The sequence below is a fragment of the Pagrus pagrus genome, assembly GCF_965226575.1.
Source record: "Pagrus pagrus genome assembly, chromosome: 4".
Taxonomy (NCBI): domain Eukaryota; kingdom Metazoa; phylum Chordata; class Actinopteri; order Spariformes; family Sparidae; genus Pagrus; species Pagrus pagrus.
Window position 1 is genome coordinate 2,165,800 of NC_140188.1, and position 25,367 is coordinate 2,191,166.

A 25,367-nucleotide genomic window follows, 5' to 3' on the forward strand; every position below is an offset into this window, starting at 1 on the left:
TGCCCCCGTTGAACACACACCGTCTGCCACGAGTGGTGTGTCTGAGGACAGGTTTGTGTGGCGAGCAGCGCACAGGGATCGGTTTAGTTTGAACAAACTTCAAAGAGTGCACAACAAACTTTAAGGACTTAAAATAAATCTGGAATCCATTCAAGAAAGAAAGTACAGGGACCATCTTACTGGAACTCAATCAAATACGAGAGACTGCTGAAGGTTGAAGTTTCCTTTAAGTTTTTAAAACCAAGGAAGAAGCACTCCAGGAAACAAAAACAGGTCTGCTGATGCGATGAACTTTCAACCGCCTGTTTCATTTTGAGATTGAATACAGGGCTGAGGGATGAACGAACACCAACACGTTTTGTTTTAATTAAAGTGATATGCACCGACCACTGGGCATACTGAAATGTAGATAACTCCACAGTCTCATTTAACTCAGATAAATCAAGTTTGGGGGAGGGTCTCAACAGTACTCAACATTGTATTTGCTGTAAACTGCAAACTGATGCAAGTCATCTTTCTAACTGTTCTGCCACGACAGCTCAGAAGGAAACTGCAGTCGTTGACTCCAAAGTGGATCTTTGTACCAAACAGAGAACCGCTTCACAAACACTTTAAAAATAACCCGTTTGATATTTTTTCTATTATTATCTCGATGCTGGAAATCACTCAGAGACACACCGACAGTCTGCTTATATAACGGCTGTCTGATGCCATCTGTGTATCCTCACTTGTAAGAATTTATTTCCCACTTATGTCTTTTTATTTATATTTGTCACATACTGTATAAATTCCCGTCATGTCCGCAGCCAGTCCCCTGACACAGTTATGTTCCTATTTTTAAAAGAAACCTTCCCGTCATTAGACCTAATCAGGTCTGATCCCTGATTCTTTACTGCCTGTAAAGGTCTTTGTAACCGTGCTGCCATAAAGGGCTGTATGAATAAATAAACTTCTCTGAGGCACCAGCACAGTCAAATGTGATGCTTCCATATTGGTGCAATGAAGCATCATATAATCCATCTGTTTGCTGTTTGACTCCCTCCCTCTGGGCCCACTGAGCAATCTAACAGTGCATTAATTGTTCCTCTATCTTCGCTGCTGCATCTTTAACACAAATGTTCGAGGGCTTCATCATCTTTCTGCGCATTTTTTGTTCATGCTCTCAATTATTGTTTTCCAGTATCGACGACAGTGATCGTTAATTGTGAACCGTGTATGAGAGCGATGCTGCAATTTGTGGTCAAACTCACAGATGCAGAAAAACAGCTCTGTTTCTGTTGTCCAGTTACACAAACTGCAAGTTTAACAAAGGTGAATCTGACCTCAAGGTCTGTCAGAGCTCACACCAAAACAGGAAATGCATTGTTGACATCATCCATTGCTCTGACAGCTGCTAACTGTTAACGCAACAGAACAGCAGCCTCACCCTCCGTGGTCGACCATCAAGTCTCACACACTTTATCATTCATTAATATCGTATAGTGCACAGTGTCCCTGCAGAGCCGCTCTCTCATGTAGCTGTTACTTCTGCTCCTAATAGGACACACTTGTTAAGCCTATGGATGCATTAGCATACATAAAGCATATTCTGAGTGTTAAGCACATATAAATATACATGAACCCACGCCTACACATGCACTCCGCATACTGTTTTAAGTGGACTGTACATGCTTAAACGTGCACATGTCTAGTGTACAGGATGGCAGAGAAACACATGCAGTCTATCTGTGGAGGAGCTGAAGGGAGCCGAGGAGAAGGTGAGCTTTAAGAAAGTGAAGTGTCTCTATAAAGACAATGATCCATCACTTCCGTCAGCCAGTAAAGGGAAAGTAGTTGTGTTTTATGATGGGCTGTTTAGAGTAAGTGCAGGGTTAGGGTTGTCTGAGAACACGAGGAGCATTTTGAACAAGGTCATTAATCACCAGCCAACCAAACACTGGGAAGTTTGAACTTTAAAGGCTGGTGAATCACGACTCTGATGTCAAAATCTGGTAAAAGTTTTCAGACCTGGCAGCTCCGTCCAGAAGTTATACAGCCAGGGAGTGTAAATAAAAGCAGACTTCAGGTACGTCTGAGATATTCTCACCACATTCAGTCCTTCATGTTCTTCTAAGAACAGCAGGGACCAAAGCTCATTAATAATAATCCCATTCATCATCGTCATAACAGTGGTTATGTACACAGATGTGTCTGGTAGGCATGAGTTAGTGTAGATGTGACTGAATGGGACCATCGACTGTGCTGATACACAGATGGGTTACTAGCTTTACTGCTTCAACAGATTATTTAAATCCCAGCAGCCTACAGGACCAGGAGGTTCTAGACTGGACTTACAGCTGAAACCTAAATGGATATATAGATCACTAAAAACTCCACAAAGATCAGAAGACACCACAGAGATCATGAGTATCCCCATTGTTTCTGAGGGACACACTGTACTGAACATTACAGGACACTGGACGGACTATAAGAGTCTCATCCGTGACCAACCATCTGCTCAGAATCAGCTGACACCAAATCATTTTCCTTTGCCATCTATGCTGCAGTTAGTCAAAGAAGGGAAAATGCTGATCTGAATCCGACCATGACTGATGATCTGCACTGATGAAACTGGACTCTAAACTGAAATTTAACACTATTTTACCTTTTGTGTGCCATTTCCAACAGTTTTATCTGTGATGTTTGTCCAGATATCCAGTGGTACAAGTCAAACATTTTTAAAATAATCTTTGTGAAAGCAATGATTGGATCAAATAGCAAACAATTAGGATATTTTACCACTAGGCATGCAACACAAAGCTCCTGCAACTGATTGAAAATATTTGTATTCATATCTTCGTTTGGCAGCCCAGTCGGCAGAATCAAATTTTAACCAAGTGGTTTTTGTGCCTAAACCTAACCACTATAACCACAGAGGTGTCACAACATGAAATTCAAAATTCAACCTAGAGAAACACAACGTTGCAACGTATCCGAGGTTTGCAGAGACATAACCAACATTCATCGGAGCGATTGGGTTGGTTTTTGGATAGTGGGCTTTGTTTCTTTGTGAAGCTGCTTCCAACTTCTTGATGAAGGACCTAAAACACAAATTGTACTCAAAACCCACCGTCAGCACCAGAAAAGAAGTCTTTACTGAGTCCTAATGAAGAGCTGTAACAGTAACTAACAGTACAGCTCTAACAGTAGAGCTGAGCCACATTACAGGATTCATCATCGAGAACTGGAAGTTGGACTCAGTCCAACCCGATGCTTAAATCAGAGCTTTAATTGGCTCAACAGCCGTGTGTGTCTTAAGTGTTAGATCACAGATTACATCTGTATTAAACAAGACCTCTATTAAAACTCAGTATTTAACCAGCAGCAGTCGTTCACAGAGGAAGTGCCGTCGGCTCTTATCTGTGGTCTGTTTGAATCCCACAGCAGAGAGTGGATGAATGACTGCAGTTTAACTAACAGATAACGCAACATGGTGGATCCACTGTGATCAGATAGAGGACGCTCTGTCATTACTGCGGACCCACAACCAGATAATGTCCACTCTGATCTGATAGTGTATGGACGTCCATTATTCAGGCAGATATTGGACTGTCGGTGGCCAGCAAGCCGAGATAAGAGGTAGGTCCATTAGAGGATGGGTGGGCGGCTACTGTAAATGTGTGTGGCTGTGTAAAACATCGCTCGTGTTCTCGTCAATATGTGTGTCTACAGTTGCCCGTGTGTTGTTGTGTGTTTGATCATCAAGCTGGTCAGTACCTGTCGTACCATACACCATCTTTTTCTTCCCATTGACTTCCATCAGCAATCCATCCATCCTCTTATGCACAAAGGACTTGACTGAAGCCCTTCATTTGTTCATTTGAACTGTTAGAAACTTCTGACTGGAGCTCAGCCTCTGATACAGAACCAGACAGCTACAACAAGCCCATAATTGCACGTCCTGTATCTGTGTTTGGGGAGAAATTGTCACTTACCTTTCTGTCATCTGGTTGCCAGATCAATCCGTCCTGACACCTGAAAAGAGAACAAAATGGGAATTTTTATTATATTTTCCCACAACTTCTTATTGCAACAGCCACATGACTCGTCCCTGTAGGAGAATCCTCTGTTATCTCGCCCTCCAGCAGAATTACGTTCATTAATTACTGAAGCAAAAGAGAAAACCTTAAAAGACGTAAAAGTCCAGGAGTCAATTTTTTTCTGTTGAACATTATTAAAAGGTGCAATTTGCAAGACAGTTGATTTTTGAGTGTCTTTTCTAACACATCAACGACTGACGCTTTAGGATGGTGGCCGACCCGACCTACAACCCCAAAGTGTCAGTATCTGACGAGTCGGGAATGAGACTCAAAAATCTTCTTTCTTACAAACTGGATCTTTAAATTTTTTGGGCAGGTGATGAGGTTAACTGCTAAATGACAGGGCTGGCCCTTTTTTCTGATTGACAACAAACTAATTAATAAAAACACAAACCAACACTTTGCTAGTTTCAGTACTGTTTCACTTTCCATCGTTGGCTCTTGCATTTGTTGGGGACTATTTTCAGCAGCAGTTTAATCCACATTTGGGCAGCAAGATGATGTATGTGGGATTAGGACTGTAACTGATGGTTTCCTTATTGTTTTATTTAAAAATCATTTTCATGACTAATATTTGAGTCTATAAAAAGGTCAAAAATAGTTAAAAATGAGTCCAAGGTGACGTCTTAAAGTTGCGTCATTGTCTAACCAACAGTCCAAAAAGTCTCTCAGTAAATCCTGACTTTTTAGAAGCTGTTTCCACTGATTATAGAAAAAACTTAATTTTCTTTTGATCCACTTATTCATTAATTGACTAGATGTTGCAGTTATTTATGGGTCAAAATGAACTATAACAGTCGAGCTCTATGACACAGAGGAGGAAGTCACATCGAGCCTTTAAAAATAAAATAATTTGAAAAACAATCAACAGTCAAAGTCTAAAACAAGTAAAGCTGCACGTCTTTACAACATTTCATTTTCATGATGGCCGTTAGAGAGAGGAAGAGCACAAGAGGGAGAGGACATGCAGAGGATATCATGAGTCAGATTCGATGTTGCGAGAATATAGTTGAACCCACTGAGTCATCACGACACCAATTCTCATTCCATCTTTTAGCGTTTTGTTGCCAAACTGCATCTCTTTGCAATGAAGGGACGCTGGAACGGAGCGACTCTGAGGCAAATGGATTCATTTTAAAGACGCAGAGGCAGCTGACAAATGGATGTCATCACGGAGGAGAAGGAATGAACGGAGGCAAAAACAGCAGAATAAATTACGGGGACGAGTTCGGTTCCATCTACACGTCTCTGTATCTGATAGATGACTTATAAACACGGGCGGAGAGAGAGGGAGGAGAGATGGAGTGTGATTCGAGGACACAGAGAGCAAAAGATGCTGAGAAAGAGCAATTCAGAAATGGATTGATCAATCAGCTTTGAATACGGAGCTCCTCTTCTCTCCAGTTCTGTCCTTTTTGTGCCGTCTTGTCCCACTTTCTCCACCTCTCATCACCCTTTTCTCCTCCTCTCTCCACTCGTCATTCTCTTCCGTCTTTTTTTTCTTTTCCTTCCAGAACTTATTGTGGAAGAAATCTCATCAGGCAGTGTAGATTATTAAAAAGCCTCCTCAGCCTCTCCACCTCCGAATTCAATTTGACTTCTTGAGTTTTTAAAAGCCAGAGGCTTACTTTGATCTCCAGACTGCATCGCTAACATCACTGTGGGCGCTGCACATGTACGTCTGTACGGTCATGCGCTTCCACAAAAAGAGAAATCTTCCAAGGTGATGACACGCCGAGGAGGAGCCATTTTTGGATTAAAGAAAACAGTTGGTAAAGGTCAGCTGGAGTATTTACTGGTCATGTGTATTGAGGATTGGATGAGGATTGAATGAAATGACTTCAGGTATACGTTAAAGTAAAGGTACAGCATGCTTCACTCTCTGCATGGTGATTCAGTGTCTGATTGGATCCCTGCTGGAGGAAGTTGACCTTATTCGGAGAAGTTCCCGATGACCCGTGATGGGAAGTCCCTCGCTTCACTTTGAGCTCAATCAATTCTGAAGGTAAACACAAGCAGCAGTTAACGTGCTAATGACCGTCCTCAGTGGGACTTTATAATCTTAGAATTGAGCAGTCACACGACAGACAGCGACAGAGCTACAGTCAGAGCGGAGTCAAACATTCAACCAAGACACGAGAGATTTAACTCTTTACAGATAATAAATGCATATCACTCCACATATCTAACAAAAACTGTCACCACGAGAGTTAGAGATTACCTCCACATTGAGCCTTGTAAACAAACGTACACATACCGTGAACTAAAGTAAAGTAAAGACTTGGGGACAGTTAGATGAGGGGGGCATCTAACACACAACAATTCTATATATGGTTTATCAATATGTTCAGATCCAGTTTGTTATTGTTCTCAGGAGGAAAGTGGTTTGCGATCTCCTCACTGTCGTGAGGAAGTTGGTAAAATAGTCGATTTAGTTGAAAGATAAATCATCTCCTGACACGGGAATAAAATAGAAATATCCAAATGAGGCACAAAGTCAGAACTGGAGCTGAACAATACGCATAAAAGCAATTGTGACACGATTTCAGTGGGAATGGTAATTTTTGATTTTTAGATTTTTTGGATTTGGATTTTTCTCTTGGTATTAATAAAAAACTTTTTCGATTAACTGTGCAGCCTGAGTAAGCTTTGCTTTCTGAATTTCATCAATATATTTAGAGGGTGTCAGTCGAAAACTTTTTCTTCAAATACTGATGAATGATGCAGAATGCTCCAGGTTACGCAGTACCCTTCATAGTGGAAGAAGTTCAAAGCAATCTTTATTAAGGTGAGGGAAAAAAAAAAATTGTTGTTGAGAATTCATGAGACTTTATCACAACTTCACTGGACAGTCACCTAAAAAATACTTTTACCACAAGCTAAAAAAAACCCGAACACCACCGAGTACATTTCTGGTTTTGATCATATTCACGATATAGTGTTTACAGTGGTGTAAATCTCCTTGTATACTTGATTCTAACACAATCCAGCTTTCTGATCATCAAATCTGTCTGACAATGTGCAGCCCCATCACTCAGACATCTCTCCACAACAACTGCATCGCTGTGTGTCCTGTGTGTGCATGTGTAGAAAATACGACGATGGAGTGAAGTTTTTAATTTCCCCTGTGGGGACTGATGAAGTTCTTCTTCTTCTTCTTCCTGAACTCTGCAACATTTACAGCTCTCTGCGTGATTTGGCCCCTCCATCTGTTCCCTGTGTTATATCACTGTAAACTGAATATATGTGGCGTTTTGAATTGCTTGCCAAACAATATAACCAGTTGATGACACCTATATTACAGCTAAACACAATAAACAACACACTGACTATGAAATCGGTTCGTATACTGGATATTATCGTGTCTGTAAACAAAGTCTGAGCTGTTCACAGCCGAGCCTGTGCATCATTACAGAGGAAGCAGTGGTCATGCCTGTCTGATCTAATCATCTGCGGACCACACTCCATCCCAACAAGCATTTACTGATATTATTCTATTAGGAGATCCTCCTCTGTGGGTCTTCGTTAATGCTTAGGCCCTTTTAAAGACGATGGCAGAGCGCAGGCAGGGAGGGCTCTAAAAAGTTCAAGCACACTTTGATGCTGAGTAAAAGGGGAGTGCTGGAGGGAGGTATGGATTCAAGGGAAGGCTAATAGTCTATTATAGTGTGGTTTTCCTTTTAAAAGTTGGTATATGGGCTAATGGCATGCAGCAGGGAAAGTTTTTATGCTGATGATGGTGTATACTTTCAAGTATAAGTAAAGAAGCAAACAAGAGAAGTGCTGAGGCATGAATGTATTAGTATTTGAGCCAGCAGACGGGCAGGCTGACGAGTACACATACATACACACAATATATATATTCAATACACTCATATCAATATTTACATCCACACAATGTCGGTTTAGCTGACACCACTGCTGTGTTAAATCAGCACAGGTGTATATTGACGTGGTTTAAGCTGATAGATGACACCCGCAAACCTTTAGCGACACACAACAAGAAGTTTCCCCATCAGGCCTCATCACAGGAAAATGACTGCTTGACAGGAAAAACCTTGTGAGAAAACCACACAAGAGCAATTTAATATTTCAAATCTGCCTTCAGGTGGTTGTAAAACACACTTCACCCCGCCACACAAGAGCTGAGGTGCAGGATGCATCCCAAAGATTTCTGCTGGAGTCTTATCTGAAGAGAGTACCGTACAGTACAGTACTAGATTGAATTCCCTTTATAATGATGTTACAGAGATGTTTACAGGTCAGAGGTCACAGTTTGTTGACAATGAATGTTAGCATTAACTGTGATCCAGTAAAGATCTTGGTATGTTTTTGTTCTTGGCCAAGTAAGGGTTTGTTAGAAGACGTGAATCTTTCCACAACGTATCACGACAATGTTGTATCGCGACAGATTATCTAATCGTGGTCTCTTTTAATAGTTTACTGTATGGTCAACACAAATGTGCCGTAAAAAACAAAACTTTGAGTGAAGAGAGGCTAAATAGTTCAGAAATAGTTATTATTTTAAGACGATGACACACCTCTTTCTACCTGTAATTTCTGCTCAAGAGTGGCAGTGTTTTTGGAAGAGGTAATGTTTTAAAAGTTCACTCATGTAATGTTTAGTCTCATTTGCCGCCCTCCGTCATCACTATCTGACTCTCTCCTGGAAGTTATAGCGACTGGCAACCACATGAAATGCACCATTATCTTGAGAAAAATGACAGATTTCTCTGGTTTGAACATTGTCGGAAAAGTTCAGGATGATGTAAGGACACAACTCAACAAAATATATAACAAAGACCTTGTTATTTTTTAGATATAATAATGCAGAAATGGTACATATTACATCTTTAATGCAGGTTTGACTATAGCTGTGTCATAATCCTGCTTAAGAGTACTTGATGTACAAGTTGGCTGTGTGTAACTGCAGGCAAAAAAACATAAATAAAAAAAAAACAGAGCCTCCAGCAATAACCAAGGGGTAAATAAATCTTTTTAAAGACCTGCATAATATGATGAGAGGCCACAACTGTGACTCATTACAATTATCATCCTGTCACAGCAGCCTGTCTCACTGCACTGCTGCAGCTCATTAACCCCCCTCACATCTTCACTGCACCGCTCCAGTAGATGGCTATGAGGCAGCAAAAACCCAGAGTGCACGATGAGGGTGCGTAATATATGGCTTTACATACACAGCAGTGCATCCACACTGTTTATGGAAAGTGGCCATCATAATTTCCACGAGGCTAATCTCATGTATTCAAATTTCACGTTGCAGACCAAAACACAGAGAGTTGATCAGATCAGAGTTGCATCAAAATTGAGCTTCAGATCACAAGGATAAGATAATTATTTACAGACATTTTTTAGGAAAATGTAATAAACTTCGGTCAGCTAACCAGTGAGGACGTCCCTTTATCACGACTGCAGATATTGACACATCTTATGCAGATGATGCTCATCTATGTTATCTGTTATCTGTTATAAAGACTTCGATTAATATTTCAAGTTAAGTGACTGAATTAACTGGCTAAACTGCAGTTTACTTTGAAAACAGTTTTTCAAAGTATTTGAGATGTTACTTTAAGTTTTTTGGTTGAGTCTGACTCTTTTGACCAACACATCCTCGTACCTAAAGGGCTGAATAAGGGTTGTCAGTTATTTAAAAAAAAAGACATATCACTGTTCCATTAACGATATGACTGTTGCAGACTACCAGCAATGGACGGACCTCCGCCGTACGCTCACAGTTTGGTTGGATGATTTGGCTTAATATTAACCATGTGCTGTATGTGACTTCAGTTAACGTGTGTGACGTAACTGAACAACGTTAGAAAGTACGTTTTCGGTTCACATCGGACATAAACAGCGGGTCTCCCGGGTGAAAGTCCTGTGGTGGTTTTGCCACAAGATGTTGCTGCCTAACAAGAAACAAGAATATGGGCCGTAATAAGCTGCTTTCACAGCCGATATATATGGTTGTTTTGATGAGGATGACCTGCGTTGGTAAAAAAGCTATATTCATATCTTATATATTACAGGGCATTTTACATCTCATGTAATATTGAGCATAATACAAGTGTAGAAGTGTAAAGACAAGTGTTGACACCTTTTCACCTTTTTGCAGTTTTCAGTGAACCAAAAAATGCTGAAAATCCACGAAACAGGATGAAACTTGGAACATTCTTCACACTCGAACTGCAGCAAAGATGATAATAGTCTCCAGTGTGCATTTTGGATCAGAACTGTTGTTGGTCTGTAGTGAAAATATCAACTGGCCAGGAAACAAGAGCATGAATATTCACAGCAGTAATGAAGTCAGCACCGGCTTTGTCAGCTGAACAGGTGGGAGAGGACAGGTGCACGGCGCCTGTGACCACATTAAAAACTCGTTTTTTGGTGTTTCACCACACAGATGGGTATAAAAACATATTCATTAAGACCATGATGGATTTCAGCTCTAAAACTGTCCCTGAATGCAGCATCCTGTGACAATGAGCAACATTCACATTTATGAGTCGAGCACAGACTGCAGAGCGTCCATCAGGCTGAATTACACCGAATATGAATGCACCCGCGAAATGTCAGCGGCTGGACTGTGTTCATTCAATCGCCTGTTTTCATGGCCTCAGTGTCACCTGTGGAAAATAGATGTTACAGCTCCTTTCTCCATGAACGCCTCTCAGGCTTTTCTCACTTTCCGTCTCCAACCTAACTGCCTACTCTCCTCTATTCCTCTCCCACATACTGTCCCCCTCCCCCTTTTCTTTCTTCCTCTCTCCATCTCTACTCGTCATCAGGTTTGTGTAACTCTCTTAATGCAGCGTGACTAGAGCCGGGTTAGCCCACAGGTTTCCTGAAGCGATTCACAAGGTCCAGATTCAATTTGACACTATACAATATCGATTGAGTTAGAGATATTTTAGTTACAATGGCAATATGAAAGAGATTCTGGGAGACCAAATGCTGTAAATTGCACAAGGAAGCCTCGAACCTGCTGCATTTTTAAAAATGTAATGAAATCTACTTGGTTTGACTCGGCACTGCTGGGATTTGCATTCCCACCACAACTGGGCTACCTGCTTGAAGGTTGTCTTAAAGAGATCTGTGCAGTATTATCAAAGAATCCCTGCTCACAAAGTGGCTCCGCTAATTCAGCTACTAACATGTTTCATTTCCTATAACTTCTTCACAATAAAAGCCCCATATGTTATTTAGTCATTTTAAAAGCTTTTGTTATGAAGCAGCATCACAGGAAACGTCAGTGACACGATGAAACAGTGAAACACAGCAGATGTTTGAAAGAACAAACAGGACGAGAGAAACTAAAGAGATTCAGTTAGAAGCTACAAAAGTACTGAGAGCTGAACGCATCGACTTTCTCTCAGGTTTCCTGCACAGACATGAGTTCAGTATCAATTTTAGGCTTTTCGGCCTGGCCCTACTCCAGAGCAGGTCCATCGTTGTGGCTCGGTTCAACTTGACGCGGCCAAAAGTGCTGGTGCAAAAACGGCACAGGTTTCGGAGTTTACAAGGTGCACTTGCAGCATGTAAACAAGTCCACATTGGCACCCACAAGTTTTGCTGTACAAAGCGATGTAGATTCCTGAGTTTATGAAGCACACCTGAATGCACCTTGGAGCCTTTATCCCTGCGCCATGCAACATGTTCTCACCCCAAACTCATCAAGGCACCAAAACGCTTTGATTAGGTTTAGAAAATATCGTACTTCAGGTTAAAATAACTGTTCTGTCTTTAACTGAAGATCAAATTGAAATGGATAATTGATTTTTTAAACCCAGTCCAAAGCATGACTGTATAAATTGAGACCATGCATAGACTGATGAGCCACTTCAGACTCCCCTCGTCTCTTTTCATCGCACAACTTTCACAATTATCCAAACCTTCTGACTCATTTTCCCTGAACCTCGTCTAACTCCACCTCTAACTGCGACTGAATCATTTAAATACAATCATTAACTGCTTCATCCTCTATTTTTTGACTCACAGCTCATGAATCCCCTGAACACACACCTCATGCAACACTCCCTCGCCCTCTCTCTCTCCCTTTTCCTGTTATCTTTCACAGCTTCTGTCTCCTCTCCGACGACTCCCTCACGCTGCCTCTCTCTAACATGAGAAGTCCATTCCCGTGTCTCTCTGTCAGCAGACACTGCGCTCCATGACACACGGTCTGCTGACACCCGCCATCAGCCGCAGCATCGGCACGAGAAAGCCGTGTGTGTGTGTGTGTGTGTGTGTGTGGAGGGGGGGGAGTCGGGGTAAGTGGTCTTTGTCGGTCGGTCTGAGCGTTCTCTGTGTGTGCATCTGTTTGTGTCTCTCTATGTGCGGCTGTGTGAGTCAGGGTAAGTGGTGCATGCCTTAGGTGTGTTTTGAGAGCAACCATGCATTCATGTGTGTGTGTGTGTGTGTGTGTGTGTGTGTGTGTGTGTGTGTGTGTGTCAGATTGGTTCTGTGTTGATTTCTGCCATCTCTTCTTCATGAATGATTCAAAGGGCTCCAAATAGGAAATTGTCTCTCTGACCAGCCCACTTTCCATCTCTAAAGCTCTCTCTTGCTCTCTCTCTTGCTCTCTCTCTCTCACACACACACACACACACACACACACACAGACAGACAGACACACACACACACACAGACACACACATCTCCCATGGCATATGCCACTTTGGGAGTGTGTATGAATGCATTTACGTGAGTGTCTGTGTGTCTGTATGCATCTGTGTGTGAGTGAGCCTCCATGCTTTCAAGCGTGCATATGTGATAGTACACATTTGTGTGCACGCACGCGCGCTCGTGTGTGTGTGTGTGTGTGTGTGTGTGTGTGTGTGTGTGTGTGTGCGCGTGTGTGCGTGCGCGTGGTGCTGATCAGAGAGGAGGCCTGAGGCTGTGGCCGGATCAGATTGAGTTGGCGGTGCAGAGCAGAGAGTAGCGATCAGGAGGAGATGCTCAGCCTTAATCTGATTGCGGCTCCAAACTCTGCACAGTCGACTAGCAGTGAACCACTGAGGAGAGGTCTGGGACCGTGGACGGACACCGCGCACACACACACGCGCACACACACACACACACCTACAGTATCTTCATAAAGCCTCTGCATGGCACTTAATCTTAAACACTATGTTAGCACCAACAGTCCAAAATCCAAAGATATTCATTCACATTTGCTGTGAAATGAAACAGATGATCAGCACTCATTCCAGATCGTCATCATCATCAGAGAAACGACTATCAGAGCAGCTTATTGTCTTCAATATTTACGTTTCTTGTCAGGTGGCGACCTCTAGTGGCCCTAGTAATTATCACGACCGCAAAAGAGGAAGTGAGGAGCAGCAGCGTAAAGAGTGGAGAGCCTGTATAGACGGGAGGTCGGTGGGTAAACAGTCATCGTGTACAACAGATGTGCGGTACGGCTGTCGCTGGTGCGCTCAAGCGGTCATGATGCGTTGGGAGTCGTTGGTATTCAGTGGATTTGATATGAGGATGTGTTAATTCTCTAATTCTCTCATTTGAAAAGGTGAACTGTATCTTTTTTGGTTATTTAATACCTAAAATCAACGGATTAAATGACTCATCAGCTCAGCATTATACGCCATATAAATACGATCTCCACAAGGTTCAGGTGAAACAGTAAAGTTGTGCACAGGTCAGCTTGGTGAATCCAGGCTAGACTTTATAAAACATTTCACAAAATGCCTTTATCATCAGTCTTTGAGTTATCCATCTCTCTACATTAGTTTGCTTCTTGCGTAGATAAAATAAGAAATTACATTATACAAGGTATACGTGACCCAGATGATGTACTGTTCAAATGCTGTCAGTCCATGCGGGCTTGATATCAAAGGTCAGACAGAAACAATAAATATATTTTCTGTTCTAATGAGACTGGGGGGTCCCTGAGAAATACGCATGTGTACTGCCCTCTATCGCTATAAATAATGGAAGTCCTGCCTCGGGGATCTAAACTGATATGGCTTTTTAAACAATTTAATTTCCCAGCATCTGTTTTTGTAAAGATGTATACTTCTGATTAATTCTGCATGATAGTGAAGGAATGTCTGGAGACATCTGCAGTGTGACGCTGTGGAAAATGGAAACAAAAGAGTTCACGTGATCCACAGTCCAGCAGCACAACAGTCAATCAACCCGACGCAAAAACACGTCTGACCTTTCCATTCGGTAACAAATGTCACCCTCTTCAGAGGCAATACGGCAGAGTATTAACGACTTTAATAAGAATGCTGTGTAGCATGGAGGTCACGCTGCCTTTACTAGACAGTCAATTAACTCGTGACTTAGCGGAAAAAAACACATCGTGGAACAAACATCTAGCCGAGGAACCAGTTCACAGCACGTTTGTGAAACCATGATAGAAAATGAGAGATTGTTGGCAGTCGGACCAGTTAGTCGCCCCGACCTGAGACCCTGGTTGTCTTTTCAGTCAGGTATTCGTAAACATAAACTTCATTTCCCTGTCACACGTCAATTTGGTCGCCCAACCCCGACGGGAAGAACGTTGATGATATGAACTGAGCAGAGGAATCTGTTGAGGGATTTCTCAGTAGAGTTACAATAACAGATGGAGAACGATTAGTTTCTCGTTAACAGACCGGAGCGCAGCCATCAAAGTTGTACGTGTTCTACATCAGCAGTACGGTGTCGACAGTCCCGGACAGGATTCCTTCCTCCTGATGACTTTTTACTTTCAACTTTCAAATATTCTAGTAACCAAAAATTGAAGGTTCAAGCTCCGTCTCATATCCACCAGGATGCACAGTCAGACAGGTTAAACACTGTTTTCATGCTGTTCTGGTGAAGTTTCTTAATTTCATGCAGGACAAAAAATTGGCAGTCCAGTCAGCAGAGTAAATATGGCGGCTGTTTCCACTCTGTAAACCACCGATGTGTTGAACTTTCGACATATTTCTAACCATACACGCGTCACATCACGTTAACATGTATATGAGCTGACGTTCAGAGGTGAAGAGGATGGTGGTGGTATGACAGCTGCCAGGCCAGAGCTGCTGTTTAAGGCTACGGTTCAATATTTTCTTATGAGACGTTGGGACATTTTCAAGCCGTATTTGTGGCAGCAAAAATTGGATATTTTGGAGGAGACATCGGGACAATTTGCAGCTAAACTTCGGGTATTTTTAACAAGAAATTGGGACCATTTCCAGCCATGTTTGTGGCAGCAATATCTGGTAAACCAAGAAAAATATCTTTGTCACAGCATTGTCATGAGTTTCAGCATATCTCTGGTTGCTGACATTTATTTTGGTGATTGGGTTATTATTGCAACACACACCAGCGATGTCACATCATTTCACATCCACAGCAGCGTAATGAAGTTACCGAAGACGGGACATTGATGTTCATTAACATGAATTAGAAATAGAAATAGGACGTTGTCTATCCTGATGAGTTGATGTGCATCCGCCCACCACTGACACAGGTTTACATACAAAACAAGGGGTACTGCATCAGTACTGCATCAGTACTACAGTGGTAGATGGAGGCAATTACAACTGAATTATGAATTAAACCAGGAAAATGTCAAAATAATGAGAAAATCCACATGTTTGGTTTCAGGAAAGTAGCCACAAGCTTCCCTCAGGAATACAACAGCTTTTCTGCTGTGGTTACACAGTCTGACTCAGAACAGCAGCAGTAACACGTATTTACTGAATATAATAATATACATGTGGGACAGGACACAGCAAGAAAAATAAAAAACACTAATTATCTCCACAGTTCTGTCCGACTGAAGCCCAGCCTCCTCTCTGTGTTTTGTCCTTGTGGGTTTGAAAATCCTGTCGGAGGTCACGGGGTCACGGAGGCAGCTTGAACGCAGCTAACAGGCTGAAACAGGCTGCTGCTGCTGCTGCTCACCACGAGGTGATGCAGGCGGGGGGGAGGTCTGAGCCTCGAAGGGGGAATCGAATGAAGAATAGTTTAATTTCAGCAGGAGAGGAGAGAAGACAGCTGAGGTTGGATGGGGAGGTGAGAGAGATTGAAAAGGCTGGTGCACAAAGTTTTTCTTGCTAACTAATGACGTGTGTCACATTTCAAATCTAAAACATGTTACCAAAACAGGGCCACACTGGTGAAAGCCTCAGGGAGGGCGGCAGAAACATTAAGATTGCTTTGCTGCCCATATTTTAGCTTAATATGCCATATGGTGCGCCGTTTCTCCTCCTTCCATTAGATCCTGATGAATACTGTGATCACATAAGTACATCCATTCTGCAGTGTTGTTGGAATGTTTCCCATTCATTTCATTTAAAACTGGTGACATTTTATTCTTCATTATCATTTTTATTTTCATTTTTCATCCCTCGCAGCAGCCACAGCCAGTCCCTCCCCCCAGCAGCTTTACTGTGAATGAGCTTTAAGTTACAGCACTGCAGTCTGGCTTCAGGGCTGACGCAGGTGCAGCAGAGTCCTAATCTACCTGTGAAAAGATCAAAGCAACGTCTAAATTCACTTGTGTTGACCCGCTCAGCGTGCAGACAACACCGCCACAGCTCGCTGTTCTCATCATACGGTACAAAGCCGACAGCGAGAGGGAGGGAGGGGGCAGCCGACACGAGCGCGAGTCAAGGTGAAGTTTTAAAAGGAAACCGGCGTCGAGAATGTAGGTGACCTCGGCTTTCATCCCGCAGAATGAGCCAGAACAAAAGGACAACCACCAACATCTGCCCTGAGAGAGAGCTGCAGCCACAGGATAAAAAAGTACCCTACAGGTGAAAACGTACAGTGGTCAGTTGTGAGATTTTGGGCGTTTTTGCTTCCATAACATGTTTTCTATCAGGCAAGCGGAAAGAAAATGTCCAGAATACATACTCAGACTGAAATTACGCACATATTCAATGAGATAAAACCTCCTTTGCATATTTAAGCTTCAAATTTAAAAAAACTAAAACACAAACAGTCTCTTAACGTAAGTAATCAACTTGGGACGGTTCATGCCGATTGTCTCAATATGAGTTTTTTCTCAGACTATTCCCATCTATAACTAGTCTGAAGGATTTATACAGAGGGGTGTGTTCATATATCAGCAGAGAGATGGAGTAATCACACAGTTTGTGTTGTGATATTAAAAAAGTAACGCTGAACAAACAGTGTAAATAAAGGAAACATGACAAGAAATATGACAAATTCATCAATAGCAAAATCAAAAATATATGCATTTGATGTGGAGCATGTCAGAGTCTTTTGTTGTGTCCTGACAGGAGAGTCTGATTAAACAAGCCCGAGGCCGGTGTGACAGCCGGCTCAGTCTATTTGTGTCCTGAGTCGGATACGTAGAAGAAATCCAGGCCTGCAGGCGTCTCTACAGGAGCTGCACCTCAACCAGCCGAAGCTATCTACTTATTGAGGGATCCCGACGCTCCCTCTAACAGCGCCTCCTCCTCCTCCTCCTCCTCCTCCTCCTCCTCCTCCTCACCTGGATCTGCACACAGCAGCTGCACTCAAACAACAAAAGGTCATTTTCTTCTCTCTTTATGTTTCCGCCTCCTCATGTCAGCGTTGGGTCGCGTGACCGGGTCGGCTGCAGGGCAGAAACACCGGCGCTGGAAGAAGTTCAGTCTTGTAATGTCGGGCCGCAAATAATGATTATCGGGGGATCGAGCAACGATTGAATATTTATAATGTAGTTCTGACCCAAACGCTTTGAAGCTTCGAAACCTATGCCCGCATCAGAACTCCAACGCTTCAGTTTTTGTTTTGAAAAAGACTTAAAGAGAGCTGCTCTGCATTAAATCAGTCTCAAAACCTGCACACATAAAAATCAAGGAATGTGTGTGTGATGTGTGCGCACGCACGAGGATGTGAGAAGTGCTGCCTCCCCCACGCCAAATAGTGAAAAATGGTCCAAGGTGTCACCTTTGAATTCCTAGTTTTGTCCAATCAACAGTCCAAAACCCACAGGTTTTCTGTTTACGGTGATATGAAACAGAGAAGAGCATTGTGTTTTTATATTTGAGAAGCTGGACCCACTGAATATTTGTCATTTATTTAAAAAGTGACAAAAATGATGCTGTTTATTCTCATTTATTCTTCAGTCCAACTTGAGACTGCTCTGCTTTAAGTGTAGGAGAAAGAAATGTGTTTAAAAATATGTTCTCAGTGGTTAAAGTGTGTTGGTTAAAGCCAAAACAGAGATTTAGATGTACGAACGAAACCCAAGTGAAATAGTAAAATGAATATACTCATTTTTATGCTCACTGGCAGATTCAAAAAGACTGGCTCCGTCTAAACTGTAGCATCGGAGCAGTTTCCAGAGATAAAAACACTGGAATAGACAATAAACCGTGTTGACCGGAGAAGAGTGAAGTGTGCAGCAGCGTCTGGCTGACAGCTGCTGTGAAATCTCCCCCCTGGTTTACATACAATGCTTTTTATTCTCCTGGAGACAAACGCAGTCACAGTTTGACGACATTACAATCATCCGCAGAGCGCTGACAGGATTACCATACTCGCCGTTTCTACTCCGACAGTTACGTCACGCCACTTTGTGACATTACACGAGATCAAACTCTGTGGAAACACAAACTGAGGATATCAAATGTGAGTTTTGTAGCCGTTTGCCAAATGTGCACATTGATGTGACGCAGAGCTTGTTTGTATGACAGCAGGAAGAATAACAGGATGCTGGAGGAGTCAGCTGCTGGAGTCTTTATTCTGTTGTGAGGCCGGTGAGGAGAGAGACGCCGGGCGAGGACGGAGGAGAGACAAGAAGATAAGGAGGAGGGGAAATTAAGTGAGTAGAGGAGGGAAGGATGAACAATTAGGAGTATGAGAGAGGAGACGGGGTGAAGGAGGAGAGACGAGAAGAAAGTTAGAAAGGACAAAGGGGTAAAGAGATGAGGACAGAGGAGGCGAGGCCAGGGTAAGAGAGGGGAAGAAGAGGACAAGGAGATAAGGACAGAGGAGATAAGATGAGAGACGAAGCTAGGACGGGACAAAACTAGAAGAAGGGAGAGGAAAGGAGGAAAAAGGAGACGGGGCACAAGGAGATGAGGACAGAGGAGGTGAGGCGAGGCCAAGAGAGGGGAGACGAGGAGAAAGGAAAGGAGACAAGGAGATGAGGACAGAGGAGGTGAGGACAGAGGATGAAGTGAGGATAGATGAGGACGGAGCAGAGGCCTGGAACAGAAGAGTCCTGGTCCTGGTTAGCTCACTGCCCCCATTCAGCCCCAAGGCCCTCTGGGTAATATGAGCAGTCTTGCACAAAGCAGATGCTACCCAGGGACTCCCCCCCCTCACCCCCCTCACCCCCCCACTCCCCTCTCCATCCTCAGTCAATGAGCCAAATCAATGCCCATTTGTCCCGTCACCTCCTGGATCCTCGATCATCCTCTGCATCATCTCAACACATCTATCTGTTCTTCCTCTTCTATCATCCCTCTTCTCTTCCTCCTCCTCTTCGTTACGTACGCTGCGTTCAAGTGACAGTAACGGATGTTTTTTATATAAAATGCCACAGCAGGTGGAAGCTACTTTAAATTTTTATTGCATTTCCAACATGACATTTAAATGCAAAAACACTAAATTATGAATTTTTTTTTCTGACACTTTTACCGTCCATTACCTCGCAGTAAGTGTTCGACAACTTAAACCATTAAATGCCAAACAAAGTGTGTAATCTGCTTCACAATTTTAAAAATATAACTTTTTACTTCCCCTCTCCTCCACTTTGTAGCTGTTTATCTTCTACTTCTACGTCCTGATCATGATTTAGATGCACTAAAGACACATGATTCACCAGTTTGAACTCTTTTATCGTCCATGTTTCCATCCTTCATCCCTTTTTATTGTTGTGTTTCCTCGCTTTCTCTGCCTCGCTCAGTTTCTCTCTCTTCCTCTTTGTCTTCCTCCCAGGTATCTCTGACTTCCTGTCCTTCCTCTCCTGCTCTCTACACCTTCCTCTTTGTGTCTCCATCACAGCCCTTTGCTCAGCGTTGAGCCTCATCTTGCCCGCCTCAGTGTCGACTCTGCGGGCGCCTCGCGGCGTTCCTTCCCTCAGCTGCCAGGAGGTGATAGAGAGCAGACAGAGGAAAAGAAGGTAGATGGAGGGTGAGAGACAAAGGGAGGGAAGGAAGGAGAGGGGGAGGGCTGGTTGACGGTTCTGACATGAACAATGAAAACAAACAAGATGGGATGGGAGGCGAGGAGGGAGATGAAGAGGAGGAAGACGGCAGAATGTTGCTTTACGCTGCGATGCAGAAACCTCAGGCGATCGTCGAGGAGGAGGATGATTGGAGATGGAAGACGGGATGACAGAGGAGAGGAGAGAGGTGGAGGGGAGGTAAATGACGGGTGAGAGGGGTTAAAGAGAAAATGAGAGGAGGCAGAGAGCAGGTAAAGAGGCTGAAATCGACTGGCCCTCGACCAGCATCAGTCGACATTTTCACTAAACAGCAGATTGGTGACTCACCCCACCTGAACGCTCCAAATTGATTTGCGAGGCAGCAAATGTGTGTATTTGCATCAACTCTTACTCACTAAACAGCACTCTGCCTTCACGCCGCACGCCATTAAGTCATTAAGTAATTTTCTCGTTCCAATACCGCAGCGGCTCGTCTGTAAATCAGCAGACGGGGGAGAGGGGGGAGGATGCAGAGATCTGAGTGGGTGGTCAGCCAGGAGTGAGGAAGACGAGGGAAGAAGGAGGAGACGGGAGTCAGCAGAGGAAATATCATGAAATCTGACAAAACCTATTTTTTTTTAAGGAAAGAAAACAGAGATAAACAATATTTGTTTCAGATCTGTAGAAAAATAAGTAAGAGACTCTTGTGTTTTATTTTAAAACTATAAAACCTGTAAAATATAAAATCCAGCACAACTCTGTTCTTTGTAACACCGACATCAAAGCTCTTTATCATCATTTGCTTGTCAAAGATATTTATCATCAGAAATCTTAAAGGAAGCATGTTCGGATTCAAATTAGAAACTGCTATTTTCAGTTTTCAAAGACTCAAAGACTTTTCTCTCTCGTTCATCTCGAGCTGCAGACAGACAACAAGATGGTATCAGAACACATAAGAAATACACAAAGAGTTTGTAGAGACCTCGGCAGAAACTGTGACATCTAACTGGCCAAACCATGTGAGCAACTACTCCAACATGTGGTTTTAGATATATTATGAAGCAGACGGGAGACCAGCGACAGTCCAGTGAGTGGTGACTCATACAGTGTTGTACATTACTGTACGTCTCAGTGAAGGAAAGCACTGTCGAACAACTATCACCAACACAAATTATATCTCCGACAAACTGTTGAGCTTTGCTGACAGGATCTGAGAGTGCAGACAAAATACTACCGCTGTGGTTCGAGGTTTTGTCCTGAATTACTCTCAGGTATACAGTATACTACTACTACTGTAATATACAGATTATAACTGCAACAAATCAAGGTAATATTGGTGCAGACACCTGGATCTGTTGATGGATGTCAAGTCAACAGATTCAGTAGAGAGCAGGAGATCGGGCAGTTCAGGGCATGATGGATTAGGCGCGGTGAGTTGATGGATCAGATGCTGTATCTGAATTTGTGCAATCACAACTCGAACAGCACTTTATCCAAATGAGTCCGTCCAATGCAACGCACCAGGCCAGCACAACAAGGCAGTGCTGATCAAAATGAATCAGTATTCTGTTAATGAATCACCCGATTCTCACTCAAAGACATTATTTTAGTGGCTTGTTAAGCTATAATATGAGAAACTTAAATCCCCACCAGCCAGCAGTGGTCTGGCGCATTTGGAGCATCCATCTATTAAACGACAAACTTACATAGAGTTATACGTGTTTATCAGGCCTGTGTTCAGCCACCTGGATGGTTTCGAATAAAAAAATATGAAACAAAGAGAACCGAGTTGAGAAAACGACTAAAAATAACTCCGAGGCGAGCGTGTGGGTCGCTGCTGTCCTCTGACTGGCTGAGGAGGAGTTTCCGACACACTGCTGCCGCAGATACCAACAGTGTATCTTATCACAGCGAGGCCAGAATCAATTTTTAATGGAAGACTGGAGAGAAAAGAGAGCGAGAGGGTGGACAGAGGAGGGAAAGGAAAGTGACGGGAGAGAGAAAAAGGAGACGCTGTAACGGCGGGAGTGTGGCGAATCGACAAAATGGTGACAGTGGAGGATGCACTGCTCGTCTCCACACTTCCCTCTAAAGGCCTCTTTCATTTCATTTTACTGGGTCACATTCACATCAAAGGATCTCTGTTTGGGAGTGTGTGGGTGAGTGCAGTGTGTGTGTGTGTGTGTGTGTGTGTGTGTGTGTGTGTGTGTGTGTGTGTGTGTGTGTGTGTGTGTGGAGTAAATGCAAGCTGAAGAGCATAAACCAGTGTTGGCTAACAGTGTGTGTGTGTGAGGGACAGATGGAGAGGGAGACACAACCTTCATTATGTAGCAACAGTTGTACGTCGTGTACTAATAGCTGCAGTAATGCTGCTTCCACTTGTACTAAAACCAGTCTTGGAGGTTTTTATGTGTAAATGTGAATCCACACCAACACATCCTTCTCCCTAAACAATTTCCAGTGACTCCCAAAACAATATATACGATCGTTTCCAAAACAACATGAACGTCGCAGCGAACCAGCAACAGGCAAACTTCACCTTCGTTGTGCAGTCGCAGATCGAGTTGGTCAACAATGACGTCCGGTTTCATGAGGGACACGAACAGTGATCTCGTGGGTGAAAGTCCTGTACTTGTTTGACTTTGTCGCTCTTTATACTGCTTCATCTGACTTCCTCCTTTGCTGCTGTAATAATAACTCAGCCACTAGAGGTCCCCGCCTGACAAGAAGCAGAAACACGGGTCGTAAAAAGGTCCTCGTGCAGTCGACCTTGATGCACATTCCTCTGAGAGGGTGGGCTGATCCGTACAGTGAAAAAAGACTGTTTACAATATGAACTTTCTCACGTTAGCAAATCTTTCCAACCGCATTTACTTGTTTTGCTACGGATGCGAACTTTCAGAAATGTACAGTTTGTCCACATGGACCAGAACTGGCAGAACCAAAGAAGTCTCACACACTCTACTGAGCTTTTAAGCTTCTTTGGGCTGATAGTTGTAACCTACCCCTACACCCTCTCCATACCCACTTCCACTCTGTGTGGAGGGTTCGCCACATTAAGTGCCATCCAAAACCAAATAGCCTGGAGTGGAAGTGGGTTATGAAACCCTCCCACGGCGAGTCGACACAGATGCTGACTTAGTGACCACAAGCAATACCACGTCGTGTTCATCATGAAAGATAGAAGAGGTTCTGTACAATAATCCATATAAATGTAATGAGAGACACATGTTCCTGTGAGATATGTGCCTGTGATTGTAAAGTTGTATATTTAACGGGATTGTTGCAAAAACCAAGCAGCTTAAAAACATTTAGGTGAAAAGATGAGAAGATGTTCTGGTGAACACCAAACAATCCAATGGGCTGAACATGTTTTCAGGGTTTGAGAAAGAGTTAGTTTATTCGATAGTCCCCTTGTTACAAAGGCTGCCATGTTTAAATCAGCTCGATGGCTGGATGGACGAGTGTGTAGTGCGTCTGTATCAAACATGCAATCAACGTGTTTTAATGGACCGTGACCGTGATCCTTCCCCGAACCTTAACCGCACCACGGTTGCCTTGAGGAAGGATTTTTGCAAGCGTTGACATTGGAAGTAAAAATGTTGGGACTGAGCATAATTCGGGGTTTTTGCAGAATCGTCCAATATTGATGTTCTTGCCTGACGACAGGGGTTGAAAAGCTCTCATCTCTGCAGTGCTGAATTCATAAGAAACTAACTGCATTAATCATTTGACAGAAAACTGCCAGCAGGGTCCAAAAAAAATCATTTTGTGGGAAGACTTTTCAAGCAACATCAGAGGCTGAACAGCAAAGTTGGTCTGAGCCCAGTGACGGGCCACACAACCACACTAACTGCAATAAATCACAGTCCAGATGTGGTCCACGTCTGGTAGCGATAAGATGGGTGCCCACGACATAGTAGGTCTGGGTTCTGGGCCACAATAGGACCATACAGGCATACAGTTTGGCGAACCCAAGCCCATGACTGTGTGGCCCGTCACAGGGTCAGAAAACGTGTATTCTGCTTCATGTGGTCCTCTGAAAAATCGCAAATCGCAGTAGCTGCAATTTTTTGATAAAGGTAAACTGCTATAAATGAAGCATTGTGTTGCAACTGAGACACCCGAGCATTCAAAACATTTCCTCCAGCTGTAAGAGAACAAGCCTACAGACGACTAAAATTACCATTTTTAGATTTTTATCAGTGAAAATTTAATGCAAAATGTGACCTTTCCAAGTCAAATCACAGAAGTATCCGTCAAAATAATCACAACATGCCTATTTTTGCATATCATACAGCCCTATTGTGTGTGTATGTGTGTGTGTGTGTGTGTGTGTGTGTGTGTTACGTATCCTGTAAGAATCCAGGATATGATGAAACATTAGCCTTCAGGCTCGACCTTATTTATCTTGTATACATCTCAAGCTTTCTGTTCTCTCTCTCCCTCACTGACCACTCACGTCTCCGAACGCGATCTAGAAACAGCGAATGTTATTGTGCCCGCATGGCTGTGTGCCTCTGACCCCGGTCAGGATTATCAACTGGATCATGAAGTTCAGCAGATAATAATATGAGATGTTCGCTTTCTGTGAATCATAGCAGGAAACGTGTGGCTCCAACCGCTCAACCGCATATAACTGTGGGGGAAAAAAACAATGTGTGCATCGTTTCTCACTGTATATAAATACGCTTTAATTATTCAGGGTCGGGCACAGATGCTCACACTCAGTCACGCTTAGCTTCACACACACACTCTGCTACAGTATGTACTCACACCTTCACCACTAATGCAATTAAGACTCTTAAAGCAGCACTGTCTTCCTAAAGAGTTTGTTTATATTGTACTCATCTGCAATGACATGTGACATCATATCTGCCTGCGACAACAACAATCAATCCAGGGAGAGGTTAATTAAACTGGAGGTACAGGAATACATCTCTGTAGGCACAACGACAGACACGTTTTTTCTAAATCAAGTTTTCCAAATAACATGAAAAGTCCAGCTGCTTTTCAGGATCATTCTCATTCTCAGTGCCTCTGACAACATTTAGCTTCATCAGTGCTGCAAAGATAAAACTCACGTGTGATTGACTCAGCTGATGTTAAAGTTTGTTTGGGTCTAGAGACAGAACAACCTGGTTAAGGAGAGAGTTTATTAAAGA

At 43.1% G+C, this 25,367-nt stretch overlaps 1 protein-coding gene across 1 annotated transcript in view; it reads right to left on the bottom strand.

Moving 5' to 3' along the window:
• Positions 1 to 25,367, bottom strand: part of LOC311255720 (leucine-rich repeat and fibronectin type III domain-containing protein 1-like protein) — a gene marked incomplete at its 3' end in the record, with an annotated part of 276,352 nt that overhangs the window by 226,102 nt on the left and 24,883 nt on the right. The window contains exon 3 of the mRNA XM_084350369.1: positions 3,975 to 4,014. The remainder of the gene's footprint in view (positions 1 to 3,974; positions 4,015 to 25,367) is intronic.